General features: G+C 40.3%; 1 protein-coding gene across 1 annotated transcript in view; it reads left to right on the top strand.

Moving 5' to 3' along the window:
• The window catches only part of LOC124162565, a gene marked incomplete at its 3' end in the record, with an annotated part of 197,599 nt that overhangs the window by 109,597 nt on the left and 73,333 nt on the right, over nt 1-14,669 (top strand). The window lies entirely within an intron of this gene.

Genomic DNA, 14,669 nt, shown 5'->3' with positions numbered 1-14,669 from the left:
ATTCTCCGCAATGCTGGGATTATGTCGCTTCGTTCGCAGTGAAAGCCCGAGTTTTTTTTCCATCAGTTCCGGGTTCGTTTCTCGCCTAGATCGGACGAAGTCACATGCAGCCGCCGCCGTGAATTACGCGGCGTTCACTCAAGGAAGGTCCATGAAAAGTCCCACGGAAATGCCCCAAAGTTTTTTAACCCACGACTCAAAACAAATACTAAATCATAACTTGTCGGAAATGTATGTGATACCATTGAAATTCATGCAGAAGGTGCGGTGTAATTATCGAGGATACTTGAATGTGTGTTGCAGACCTATACTTATGAGTGATTAACAAATTAACCACTTTTATTTTTCTAAGTTGATTTCCAATCAAGTTATAAAATTTAAAAATGGCCTCTCCTGCTTGTTCTATGCTGCATCCTCTTAGTATGGCTATTGTTAGCAAGCAAGTGGTAGTTGACTGTTTACGATTGTCGATTGCTTTTCTCCGAGTAAGGGAGGAAATCGGCCTTAACACTACTAGTAATGCCCCTTTTACTTCGCGTCGCGTCTTGCCTCCTCGGGACCGTCAGATGTCGAATGTTTATTATTAGGACAACAATAAATCTGTAAAATTGAAAATTTCTTTATTCTTGATTTATTTTCTCTAATCGCCAAGAAATTTTTTAAAAGTTAAATGGGAGGCGAAATATAAATATAAGACGGTCTCAGGCGTTACTTTGTGGAACTGCTTCATCATAAAATAAAATAAATTACTTTGTTCTATTCCACACTTTATTTTAAATAGCACGACCCGGGTTTCTGCATCTTATTCTATCACCAGGTGTTTCTGCATCTTATGCTATCATCAGGTGTTACTGCATCTTGTGCTATCCCGATGATAACATTTCGTGTTGCTATTTAAAATAAAGTGTGGAATAGAACGAAGTAATTTATTTTATTTTACGAAATATAGAAATTCACCATTTTCTAAAAATCACTAAATTGTGTCAACTTCGTCCATTTTATTTTATAAACATCCCGTTCACCGATCTCTTCGAATGATTGGGCGATTTTGGATCGGAGTGCACGACCCCATTTGAGAATTCTGTTGTTTCCACGATCATTAAACTTCGAGAGCCATTACAGGGGTGGTAATAATAGTGGGATGTGTAAAAATTTTCAAGAAAATTACTTACTTAGGGGATCGGGTTAGTGTGGTTGTTAGAGTTAGCTTACCATCTATTGAGTCCGGGTTCAAATTCCGGCGGTTTAGAAACTTCCCGATATATACTTGAGTGCTTTGTGAAGGTCATTTCATGTACACTACTCCGTCCGTCGGAAGGGACGATAATCCTTGGTCCCCTTGGCGCCTTTCGGTAAAGACAGTTTTACTCGGGGCACGTAATTGAACTATATGACGTTTGCATGAAGGCGCAGTCAAAATTGCGTCGTGTAAAGCTGTGAATTGCTTGAACTTATGCGAGAATACATGGACGTGAGGTGGCAAAATAGCCCCTGATCTAATTTCGTCGGAGCATTCATGCAATTTTTCGCTATAATGAGAAATTAATGCAGTTCTAACCTGCGCAATCACGTGCCCGGTGTAAAACGGCTTTAAGAACAGGCTAATGCGGACGACGGGAATTTCTCTATCCTTCCCTCCGTACTCATCCACTATGGCGCTAATGAATTAATCTGTCGTTCGCCGCCTTTCAGACACCATACCAATAGCATAGTTTAGTTCTATAATCTGTAGCTACCCCTTCAGTTTTCTGGGAAGAGCCTTGAGAATCCTCTCCAGATCATCCGGAATCCCTTTTGATTCTTTTAATTGCTCGCCATGTTTGGCGGTGTGAGCATTATTTTTTGTGGCCGATCCTTTTTTCTTGTGCTCGGAAGGCATAGATCACAAACACCGCTGCTGTCTCATCCTCGCGACTTGTTGTGCCTCTGCTTCCTCGAAGGTTCTTCTCCTCCTACGATGCCTGTTTCTCCCGAGAATAAGTTCGCCTTGGCGGTGATTAGCGTCTCTTCGCGGTGCGCTAGTCTTTTTTCCCCTGCAAATGGGATCGCGTGTATGCTGAATCGCGAGAAGTGGCTTTGTCATTGGCAGGGGAAATCTGTTCTTAGGAATCGTGGTTGTGCTTTGTGGCTTCTTCCGCGAGCTCTTTTGCTTCTTGCGCCTGCTTCGTGTGATGAAGACTCGTGCAATGCTTGCCTTAAATTTATATCATCACTGTCGTCATTGTCTCATATCATCTGGATTTATGTGCCGATTTCAATAAATGTATGAAAATAAGAATAAATGCCCGAAATAAGATTAATTTTTTCTTTATAGTTGTGAGTAATTTTGAACAGATGAAATGAAAAATGAAACAAATGAAAAAACTTAACTGCTAAACAGGATTTTTTCCATAGAAATAAATTGTTTCGAGGTCGAAATATCTATCAGTGTCTATTTACGGGGTGTGCGCTAGAACTTGTATTGTACTTGTATTTTGTAGGTTATATATGACGGAAGCATACCATCTTGAATGAAATGCATTTTGCAGGTTCCACTTAAAATTTTATGTAACGACACCACACGACGCATTTGAAACGCCTTTACGTCATTGTCAAGTGCTAATTGTTATGCTTAATTATGATGTAATAACGTCGTGTTGTGTCGCGAATAAATATTTTATGTGGTAGGTACCTGCAAAAAATATTTCACTTACGATTATACTAGCTATGTTTATCCTTGACCATCAACGGTGTCATCTGCTGGTGTCATTATACTAACTGTTATTGATATTTTATTTGCAAGAATGTTAACTCGTTTAGCTGCCACCTGCCCTACAGAGTTTCGCACGGGGTCTAACTCATCCGTGCCTTACACATTTGATCTATCATCTCATTCATGCAATCGTGTGTTGCAGTGGTAGACGTTATCCGTTTGCGGTCATTGTCTCGATTCATGCGCGTTTGCAATTATTGCGTGACGTGACTCCATTATTTAATCGCACGTGTGCAGTCAAAATCGTTTAAGCCCTCTCCTCTCCTAGGAAAAAATCCACTTGCCGTGTTATGTGATCAAAAATACCATGCCGTTTCTTATTGTGGCTGTGGTGTGTTTCTTAATCTCTTCTGAGTAATCTATTGAGTAATTATATGAGAATCACGCCTCTCACGGTGCATTAGCACAATCAGCATTCTCTCAATCCCTTGCCAAGGTTTGTGGCTGAAGCTCTTTTGTATTGTATCACGGGTCGATGGAATACAACTACCTTTAAGCAGCTTCAGAAGGCGTGTGACGGAGGGTGTTTGGACACCAGCCGTTAACGTAACAAAAGAAACAGAAATGTGCGCACTGAGTCCCACCTGTTGCTTTTATTAAAGGCCTTTATTGTTATCGGAGGAAAAACGAATTCGCATACCTATCCATGGGGTAGGATATCGCAATTAATTATCGTTTCTCTCGGACATAGTGAAGTTCTAAGATGATGTTTTCTGCTTCCCTCTGAAAGATATCTTTTCATAATTTCTTAATCAGTCGAAGCCTAGCAGGTAGCCTGCGAATCTCTTGCGGCTCCCAGTCGTATTCGTTTGTCATCAGTGCAACGAACTGTTTTCGCCCGTGGTAGCTATTGGCGAATCGGGCGGCTTTCCATTATATGTCATGGAGTTCTCGGTCTAAGCCTTTATGAGGAAATTTTACGGAAGGATAGTTGAAGACGTATGTCGACCAGTCGTATCCCTACTTTTTTGGTGAAGAAATACTCAGTTTATACTCCCCTATCATATCTTTGGTATCTTCAGGTAAATAATGGGAGGCCGCTGCCTTCATGAGTCGATATCTCAACAATAAAATACTACGGGGAAGGTTTGAAATCTGAGATATTGGCAAATGTTACTACGGTTCTACTTAATTCGGCGTCGGATTACGGCGATATTCATTCATACTCATTCGACAATTTAATCCAATTACGAGACAGCTTGACTCCCCGCTCAACCGATGGTATTATGCCTTCCCCCTTAGCTTAATTCTTGTAGAGGACTTGGGGTGTCGTCTTGAAATCATCACGGTAACAGGAGTCAACACTTTCTTACATTAGCTTGTAACTAAAAAGATATCGGTATCTGCATAATACAGAGGTAAAAATTTTCATATTTTTTATTTCGGCTAATGTTAGCCTTGTGTGTATCCTCTTACTATATTTATTTTATTGAATTTAAGCATGAATCCAAAAACAGCCTGGCAGACTTTTGAATCGGAATTTGAAGCTACTGAAGTGCAAAAATAACAAAACAAAACAGCAAGCACTGACATCATGGCCTCGCCGCGAGAGGAGAGCGTGAGGGAGGGGTCCCTTCAAACGACGTCTCTAGGCGCGCGATTGTTAGACGAACCTATTGTTGTAGAAATATGTCACGGGCTCCGCACCGCGTGTTGCTTTTTAGAAACATAAACGTTTCGAACCACGACCTAGAAAACCGGTAATATAAATGAATTAGAAATGCTATACAATACGGGTTAATATTCCGATACTCTAGCCTATAGCATAATTCCTGAACCTCCATTTTGGATGGCAGTAAAGTATTACTTTGCAACCATGTGGATCCTGTCCGAGCAGGGAGAATACGCATATAAAAGAATGCGAAGCATAACCCGATGCAAATCCCTAGAAACAATGTAACATTTAATTAGCCGGGAAAAATCGAAGATCCTTCGTGAATCTCTTATTGTTTACATGTGTTGAAAGTCCTGTTTCTCATTACGTTCTCTCGTCCGTTAATTCAAGGTTGCCTCCTCAACTTACACCTCGGCAATAACGGATCAAAATCTCACGTCTTTCTCTTCTGAGAGTTAATTTTTTGTCCCTCGCCGCGAGATCATCATCCCTTCGAGTTGTGTTTTGTTTTTTTCTTTCTATCATTCCCGCCGTCTCGTGTTGCGGAACACTTCTTTCTCAGCCATCTCACTTCCATGTGCCGTTACTGTTTTGTTTTTTTGTCGCACGAAGTGTTCTGTGGAAGTATTTCGAAATGGTGGCTGGCGGGAAAGTCTTTCATCCTTCGTCCCTGCAGCATCGCAAAATCGCTTCCTCGCGTTCTTGTTGTGCATTAAGATCCTCACAAAAAATACCTTAATTGCATGGCATATGCAGTGGAAATAGAAACCCAAGGTTGCTGATAAACTGTTTGTGTGTGCCTTTTAAGCGTGGTGGATTAATCCCCTGCACAAGGACATTATACCTCATTTCAAGTTTCCTTAGAGGCGCGAGGGCCGATTTGTTTCCAATTTTTTTATTGCCATACTTCTTCCTATTCATTAGCGCTCGCATTGTAGTGATCCAGATCTTTTTTTGAAACAGGCCCATTCGTTGATTTCAACCTTCCGAGATTTTTCTTAGGCGGTGTAAGAAATATTTATCTAAATAACTTAACGTTATATTTTGCCTATCGATTTAATCTGCTGCATTGTTGAGATTATGTGGTTGATGAAAAACTGGAATAATAAATTTCTTAATCGGATAGATTATCTTGATGGCCATTTGTTGATGTTTTCTCACTCCAAACGGACTTAACATCGTTATTTTTTCTTTTAACTTTTTGAAAGTGCGATGCACTTGGAAAGTCTTCTCTGGTTAAAATCATATGATGGGTATGTAAGAGAATTCCACTCTATCTGATCTTGGGCGTCTCCGTACTCCTCTCTGTACTTAGGTATCCGTGGTTTTTCAACAACTGTCCTTTGTAGTCCACTCCAGATCTACCGTTTCTGCGTCTTCATTTTAGTAATGTTTAAATAATACTGTTTGTTAGTAATAGAAACACGTAATGTTAGCGCAGTAAGTGATTCATGCATGAGTTATAGCCTACCAAAATACTCGTGCTGATAAATGGTATTGTCAAATATAACAAGTTATTGATTATAGACTATTTCACCTAGTCAGATTCAGGCTAGTCGTGGAGCTGATCAATCGCGATTAATCCGTGAACAAAAAACAGTCTAGCGAGAAGTATACGTCCTTTTAGGGCACGCTATTATAATTTCTCAAACCTCAGATTTCTCTGCCGTGCGTTCGCAGCGACGCGAAAACAAAAGATTATTATCTCACTGCCTTGGTTACGCTTTCTAAACGTCACGATGAAATCTCCCCGATATGAACTTGGGTGCGCCTACGTCTCCCCTAAGCCTTGGCTGCGTTGACTGGAAACAAATACTCGGACCCATTAATCCGGTAAAATGGAACCGGTTTATTTTACATCACGATTTTGAATTTGCTCTTCCCGAGTTTTAAGAAAATACCTCAGCCCTTCTGCAAAGGCAGTATACATTATTCGTTGTAAAGCTAATATCTGAATGTTTCATTGAAGCTTAATTAAAATTGCTGTACGTAAATTATCATTTTTTTTAATTTATCTAGCGTCGGGGATAAGCGAAGACTAGTTCTTCATTTTGAATGTCATAATGTGTGGATTAATTAGTAAGGCAGCCCCCATGTTTTCAAATTGAGAAAATGAATTTTGTAAACTTTTTTATAGCAAACTATCAATCGAATGACAAAAAAATCTTAAATTCGGGGTAATTTCTCAGAATTTCAAACATATATTTTTCCCTCGCATTTTAAATAAATTTACGTTATCATTCTAGCCATTTCTATTCAAATTCGTGTCTCAATTCCCTTAGTACCTATTTTTCTACCAGCCTCAAAAATGTTACAATCTTTTTCGCAACAATATTATTTTTCCCTCCTTAAATTGTTGATTTTTGAGGTATTTTATCCATCACGGGAGTTACTGTCAGATACGGAGCTTGAGGGAAGAACGTTGGGCAAGCGTATGGAGGGATTCTTTGATGAAATAAAGGGGGATAGGCCTTATCGTGAACTTCAAAGAGCGAGGCAGGCTGGGATATTCGTCGTATGCTAGACGTGATCACGAAAAGAAAATAAATGAAATAGACTGCATAATAGAGGGATATGAAATGTTATTCTTTCCCCGAACTGTCAGGGATGGCAACGGTGTCCCGATCAATAAAAGTAATGTTATCACTCGATAGCATGACTAATATTGATATTTTTCCATTGTTCTAACCTTGCATGGGTTCACTAAAGGAATTACTAACCTTTCGCAAGTTTTTCCTTTTGTTGAATTTGGTCAAATAATTTGCATGCTGGTGGTTTGATCACCCTCTGCCAAACACCCGAGAGGTTGCTCGCAGGGCATTGTGTAAATGTAGATTTATTATTGTGGAGATGTAGAAATTATTTATTACGTGTGACGAAATCGCTAGTGGAAGGTGATTGTCTTTTGTCTAAACATCGTCGTTAACTTTCCTCTTCGATTTTTCGAAAAAATCGTATTTATTCTTCTTGTTCGGAGCCCCAATTTGTGGATTGGATGGGTGGAGTAAGCGGTTGCCCCCTAATTTCCCAAACGAACAGAATCAGCTGCAGATACTGTTGAATGAATCCGGGGATGCCTACATAATGCAGGTTCCTCCTCAGTGCAATGTGACGTAAGATTAGACGGAGGAGTATTTCGTAATAGAGCAACAATGGAGCGTGGGGCGGAGGTTGACGTCATCTCGAGTGGCAGTGGGGTGGGTTGTAATTGAATGATAATGATGGAGCTACGCCCTCTGACCGTAATTGCTGCTGAGGTTCCTCTCTTGAGCGTTGGGAATTGGTCAGGGGAGTCACGGGTACGGGGTGACTTAATCGTCCCGCAATTAACGTGTCACGGAGGCACGGGAGACGAGATGTTCTCAAACGCACGAACGGGCGATTCCATTCAGCCGATACTTCTTAGATTCCTATTGTTAGTAGCTGTATGTGTAATGGCTGCAGGTAATATAGTTGCATATTCCCATGGGTAGCAATTAAGAACGGGTACTAGTTCAAGTGACATCAAAAGCATGTTATTAGAACCTCACTGTATTTCAGAATATAGTGACAACAATGAGTGCAAGAATTGCCGTGTCCCAATTCGCCAGTCGGCTAGCCCAATCCCAGGATTTGGGCATGACGCCGTCTTGGAAGGATGTCCCAATTCGTTAGCCAGCATAAGGGAGGAAACTTGGGCTGCCAACTTGGCCGCCAGATTTGGGCATCGACGAGTGCATCCTTTTTCCACATTCTCCCATGGTTCAAAGCGGGAAGTTAGCGTAGTAAGTGATTCATGCACGATTTATGGCATGTCAAGAATTCATGCTGACATTCATTATTTTCAAATGCAATATGTTATTAAGTATTTTACCTAGCCATCGCTCGTATAGTGGCCTCCCTGTGTACGCGGAGAAAGCAGCATCTTAAACGTATCGATTCTGCAATGTGTTTCCCCAACCTTATCCCTGTCATAGTTTCTATAGTAATATTGAAATAAGTACTTGCAATTTTCCGCTATCTTCAGGAAGAAGTAAGAGGAATATACCCTACACTTTCGAAACATAGCTACTAACTACTTGTCAGAAATATTTGTTAATTGACAATTATTAATATTGAACTAAATCAATGAATTTAAAAGATACCTATACTTTACTATTACTTTAACAAAAAGGTTGCCTAAGGTGCTAAAATCATGATTAAAAGTTTTTCTCCCGAATCATTCCGATTTTTTGTTTAGAATTGGCCTAGTGCCCAGCAGATGGGATGCCCCAACCTGCGTAAGGATGACCCAATTCATGCTCTTAGAGTTATTAAAGGACTTATGGGATTGAACTATATACTTGCTCTAGCTCATGCTCCCTTTTGATTGGCTGCCCAAATACATGTTCCCCAGTGGCTAACGAGCTGGGACACGGCTTTAATCAGAATCGACTCGTTCGCCGGGCCAACGACACACGGTCAGACCAGAATTAAGGTGATTGCTTCGGACTTGATCAAGCTACCGTGCAAAAAAAACTATTAGTAGTTGATAGAAAAATGTAAAGTTAGCGTAGTAAGTGATTCATGCTCGATTTATGGCATGCCGAAAATTGATTATGATATTCATTATTTTCAAATGAAATATGTTTTTAACTATACTTGCAGAGCCTATTTTTCCTAGCTATCGCACGTATAGTGGCCTCCCTATGCACGCGGGAAAAGCACCATCTTAAAGGTATCGGTTCTGCAGTGTATTTCCCCAATCTTATCCGTGTGATAGTTTCTATAGTAATATTGAAATAAATACTTGCAATTTTCCGCGATCATTAATAATCATGGAAATTATTAAATGCTAGTATATTTAGTGCAGAAAAGAGTCTCGGGTTTTCCACCGGTTGATGTCGTCCAAGTCTCCCAACGTTTCGAGCAGCTACTTGCTGATCATCCTCCGAATCTTCCGAAGGGGATCTTCCGAATGAATTGAATGAAATCATTCGGAAGATACCCTGAGGATGATCAGAAAGTCGCTGCTGGGAGGCATGGACGACATCAACCGGTGGAAAACCCGAGAAACTAGTATATTTAGTATTCATTTGAATACTGAAAAATTCCACTCCATCACGCTTGAATCTTCGGATTTTAACCATCGTCACGATTAGTCCTCCTGAAAGCCATTTTTTTTTTTATTTAACCATGAATATCTCATCGTTCCACCAAGTAACGCCTAAATCTGTTGATTATACTCCTGAAAGCCATTCGTCTCCCTAGACTCCGTTTTCCAAGGTTCCTCCTTAATTTCTATTGCCCCTTATCGTCTCGGAATGTCTTGCCTTTAGCTCCTTGGTGTGGGATCCGTGGTTGCCGAGGGTGCGCGAGGTGTGATGTCTTTTCGCTCACCTCCTCGTGCATGAGTTCCGGTGACGTTCTCCTTTTTAGGGTGGAGTATGGTACGTGTTGGTGAGTTTGGTTAGGGGATGTGTTGCTCGGAGACGTAACAAAAGCACCCCCTTGTTACTCCCTCACACTGGCTGTAGGTCTCACCTGTGCTCGCGGTGCGGCGCCACTTTCGCGAGACGGGGAAGGGGGTGGTGGAGGATCTCGCGACCTTGGCGTCTCTTGAGGACGATGCTTCTTATCGGGACGATGTCCAAAAGTTTTCGCTCAAAGTTTCCTCATTGTGGCACGAGGCCCTTCCTTGCTAAGTACCGTTCGACAAAAGGCATCACAAAGCCCAGTCGAGGGCTTGCGATGGCAGCAAATAGCCCTTCCAGTTGTACCTTGAGGCCGTTTTACGCGATGATGATCATTCGAATTCATTCACGTGATCGCGTGAAACGGCTGCTTTACTCTGTGGGTGAATTCGGCGAATTTTCGGCGCGGAAGCTATGCGCAATGGTGGGACTATCGATGGTAGACACATATGGATTCTAACAATATTTCCGACCACATGCAGTCATTTCGAAAGTCGCAGACGACGGAATGCTTCGTTTACATGCGAGCTTGAATATTGATTTGTATTCCTTTGACCAATTTTGTGGGGTTATGAAATACAATGTAATAAGAGGTAATCATACCATAGAGAAAGAATATACATACTCTATGATCATACTTATCGAGGAGACGAGTGACGACTTTTGAGAATCTGTTTTAATGCATGATGTGTGAATACGCATGTAATTGTATGGGGTTTAAACGGCGATTTCGTCGGGTGCAAGGCATGGGTGATTGCGAGTTTTAACATTTGCAACAATGGCTAAAATACACTAGTGAACGAAATAACTATGACTTATGAAAAGCCCTTAGCAACTATGTATTAAAAAGAATGTTCTGTTATCTCGATCAGTTTTGTTGCTACGAAGCCGTAATCGCGATGGATCTGTGCGCCGACTAGAAGCATCGCTGAAATTCCGTTTCCGAGCGCATTACGAAATATTTATTAATGCTGAAATAGTTTACTAGAAATCAGTAAACGCAAGAGTAAAAGAAATTTAACATGGTGTATTTTTTTTATAAGCAAAGGTGTGTTTGATGTATAGTCTTTTCAAACTCAGGTAACGGTATTTTGCAATGGGTAGTGGTTGCTGCATTTAGAAGAAACGGTCCATTTGGAAATCATGATCTTCTTCAGTGTGTTTTACGAAACGCGATAATGAGCGCGAATTTCGAAAGTGAAAAGAGTTTCCTTCTCCTGTTTGTTACGAGGAAAGCCGGGAAAGTTCCGTCGTCGTGTGAATTTCCTTCGCTTGTCTTTCTTTCCCCCGTCGTTCGCCTGCATCGCCTCTCCGCGTGAAAGCCCTCCCTCGCCTTGGGAGCGTGCGAATTGGCGTGTTTGCTCCGCTGCACGGGTGCTCTTCCACGAAGGTTATAATTCGCCACCACTGAGCCGCTTTTTCCCACCGCTGCGAACTTAACGCTCAAATAGCAAAAAAAACTATGCTTCGCGCAAATCCTCTGGTTTTCATAAATAAAAAACATAAAGACACCCTGTAAAGTCGCAGTAGAAAATATTTTCGTCTAAATTTCATCATAAGGGCGTTTTCGAAAGCGCCAATGATAAAGTAAACTTGATTTCAAGTTCAATTGATGACGTAGGAAAACGATATCCATTGACTACTGCACTATAGGTATTATTGGAATTTCTATACTAATTTTTTTAACTCTGCGATGACTGCTAGTTGTCTCCTCCGTCGGAGATTGTTTAATGAGATCGCTTTCTTCCTCATCCAATGAATTCAAAATGAAGTTGCATGGTTTTTTTTGCTTTCGAACAAGACTACAAATATTTATGTGATATCTGTGTTTTTAAAACTTTACAATCTATAGATTTTGAAAAATAAATTTTAGAATCCGCGACTTGCTTTTGAATATAGTTATAATTCTGGCCTAATGTGTGAGTCAATGTTTAATTACAATTTTTAATTATAATTAAATATAATAACGTAATAATAACGAAAATTTTGTTGTGAAAGTTAAATAATACGCTTAGCTAATCTATGGTAATAATTACGAGTAAGACACGAACTGCAAACCATTGGAGGTAATAGTGAAATAATGTGATAACTTATTTTAAAATATATTGGTAAATGAATCTTGAATCACGGGATGTTCAAATGATCGGTAAAAGTCGTCGTTGTGGAAGAAAACTGTCTATTCGGCATGTTACTTGGCCTAATTTTTACGTTAGATTATCGAAGGACGAAGGACTCAATAATTTCAACAGTCTGCAGTCTCCAAACGCGCCGTATGACATCACTGACCACTCTAAGTTTTCATTTTTCCTATTACTAACTAGTAGTTTTATCTGCATTGTAGCAGGTTTCGTGTTCTTAACACTCTCGTCGTTTCTGGTCTGACCGCGTGTCGTCGTCCTCTGCGCGTGACCTGCGCCCAATAAGCGATTCCTAGAAGGAGTTGCCAAAATTTTAGTTTTCTTAAAAACTGTGAATTATCATCGTTCCTTTTACTTTTATTTGAATTTTAAACCTCGATGTGTTTCAACGAAGATGGCTACATTTTGTGTTGATAACGTGCGCCAAAAGTAAGTCTATTGATTTATTTAGTGAATAACTTAAACTTTGTTTTTCCTCAAATTTTGTATTAAATCACAACCATTGTGTCGACGGTTCACTTCATCTTCTGCTCACGATGACTAGTTGCCTATGAACGGCTAGTTGTGATGGTCCAGTCTTGTCACCAAAAAAATAAAACCAAAGTTAAAGTTATCCATTCAAAATGTCCAGCATATTCCGAAAAGTATCGCCGGAAACGACCAATAGGGTAGTTTCCTTCATCAAAGAAAACGAAATGCATTGATTGCGATTCGTTACCCACCATTAGTATATTCATAATATACAAATTATTTGGTTTTAGAAATCCCAGTTTAGACGAATGGCAACGGCCAATTTTAACTGCATTTGAAAAAGGCCAGATTGGCGCCCATGCGATTCCACTCCACGTGACGTCACAGGGATCTAGTTTCTACACGAGAGGATAGGAGTTTTACATCGTTTGAAATAGCAAATGCATGCATGAGGCACACAGCTCAGGGAAACATCTCTTAATAATCACATATTAAAATTGTCTAGGGTCGGAAAGTTTTCTTCGTTTGATAAGGTAGTAACAATCCATATTTAAGCCAAGCGCTACCTTCTAGCAGGGTACTCTGCTACCTGCTAGCAGCCTGCATCGTATCAGCGCTTAAGCCTCGCCTCAAGGTCACCTCACAGGGCGGCAGCGGGAACCAGAAATACGTCACACGGAGTTTTCCCATCATTCCTACTTAGCCGTCGCGTTTTCGCGCGCTTGAAAATTTTCTGTTTTCGTTTAATCGCGAAAAATAGGTATCGTCATTCGAAAATGTAAGAGCGTGAAATGCGTACTACAGGAGTAATAATCTTTCAATGTAGGCAATAAAAAATAATAGGAAACCACCTTATTTAAAGTGTGGCGACCCTCTTAAAATATTGTTGCATTCGCTAGACGTTCAGGATGCGTCTTTTTGATTGCCAACCTCCTGCGAGCTATTTCCGATGTCGCTGGCAGATAACATCAATGATAAGATAAAGGTTTTTTTTTCCTATCCTGCCGCGATTAACTGAAGCAATACGGATTTGCCTGGTTTATGAGTCTCAATGAGTCCCATCTGAAAGGTCGTCTTATCGCATCGTTCGCCATATGGTCGGATTACATGAGATATTAGATATTCCAATTGGTCACGTGACTCGACCTGCGACGTAAAATTGGGCTATCGGCAATCTTTTATGGAGTTTATTCTAGAATAGGGAGATGCGGAATTCATATTTTCCGGGAACAATGAAAGAGTACTAGAGTTTATCAGCTACCAATACCAGCGCGAAATATTTATTTTATCCACATGTTCATAATACCCTGCGAGCCGACTCCTGGGTGTTTGGCAGGGGGTGACCAATCACCAGAATGCTACAGGATACCCTCTGCAAACTGCTCGGTCATAAAAAACTCTAGTCAACAGAAACAGTGTTTAGATATTTACTTTACCCTTGAAATTGTCGCATAATGTGTCCAATAATACCTAATTAACTTTTCATTTGTCGCCTGTCTGTTTTAACTATAAAAAGTTTTTTTTTCTTCTGTTTAAACTTCCTGACGTGTAGAATCTGATTTCTTTAATTTGGTTCATTTCCACCCATTGCAGGAGTATGGTATTGGTAGATCCACATATCGGTGGGAGGTGAAGTAGGCTGGTCGCCTCCCTCATAGTGTGCCATGAATGGAACTAAACTGGTTTGGTTCCAATGCAGAGGGTGGCAAGAGGCGATGACACGTTTAGAATATTCGTGAAATTTATGGCGAGTTTATGGAGAATAAAAAATGGGAATAAATACAAGTTATGCAATCGACGAAAAACTGGCTTCGCAGATTTTCATCTATTTCATCATTCGTCTTCATATAAAAACAATGAAATCTCACCGCGTCATCAGCATCTACCATTCTTCTGCAAAACTATATCAACAAACATAATCTGCGATCTTTCTATTGCACGTAATTTTCTGGAAGCGGTATGACCTTACAGAGAATTATGCCGATAAATATAATAAAGGGTGAAACTTCAGAATAATTTCTGTCTTACGAACAGAATACGCTCCGAATACTTGTTGGTAGGTCGCATTGGTTGCTAGACAGAAATGACAAATATTTAAAGGTATTAAATCACCTACGGACCAAAATATAGACTAATAAGTTTATTTTTCGACTGAATTTGCTTCGCTCTGTGAAGTACAAGTACGCATTACGCATGATCCTTTACATAGTTAATGGCATTATTACTAATTAATTAAAGCATTTCTCTAGCTACGTCCCACT

Source organism: Ischnura elegans, chromosome 7 (genome assembly GCF_921293095.1).
Source record: "Ischnura elegans chromosome 7, ioIscEleg1.1, whole genome shotgun sequence".
Taxonomy (NCBI): Eukaryota; Metazoa; Arthropoda; class Insecta; order Odonata; family Coenagrionidae; genus Ischnura; species Ischnura elegans.
This window is presented reverse-complemented; position numbering and strand designations above follow the sequence as displayed.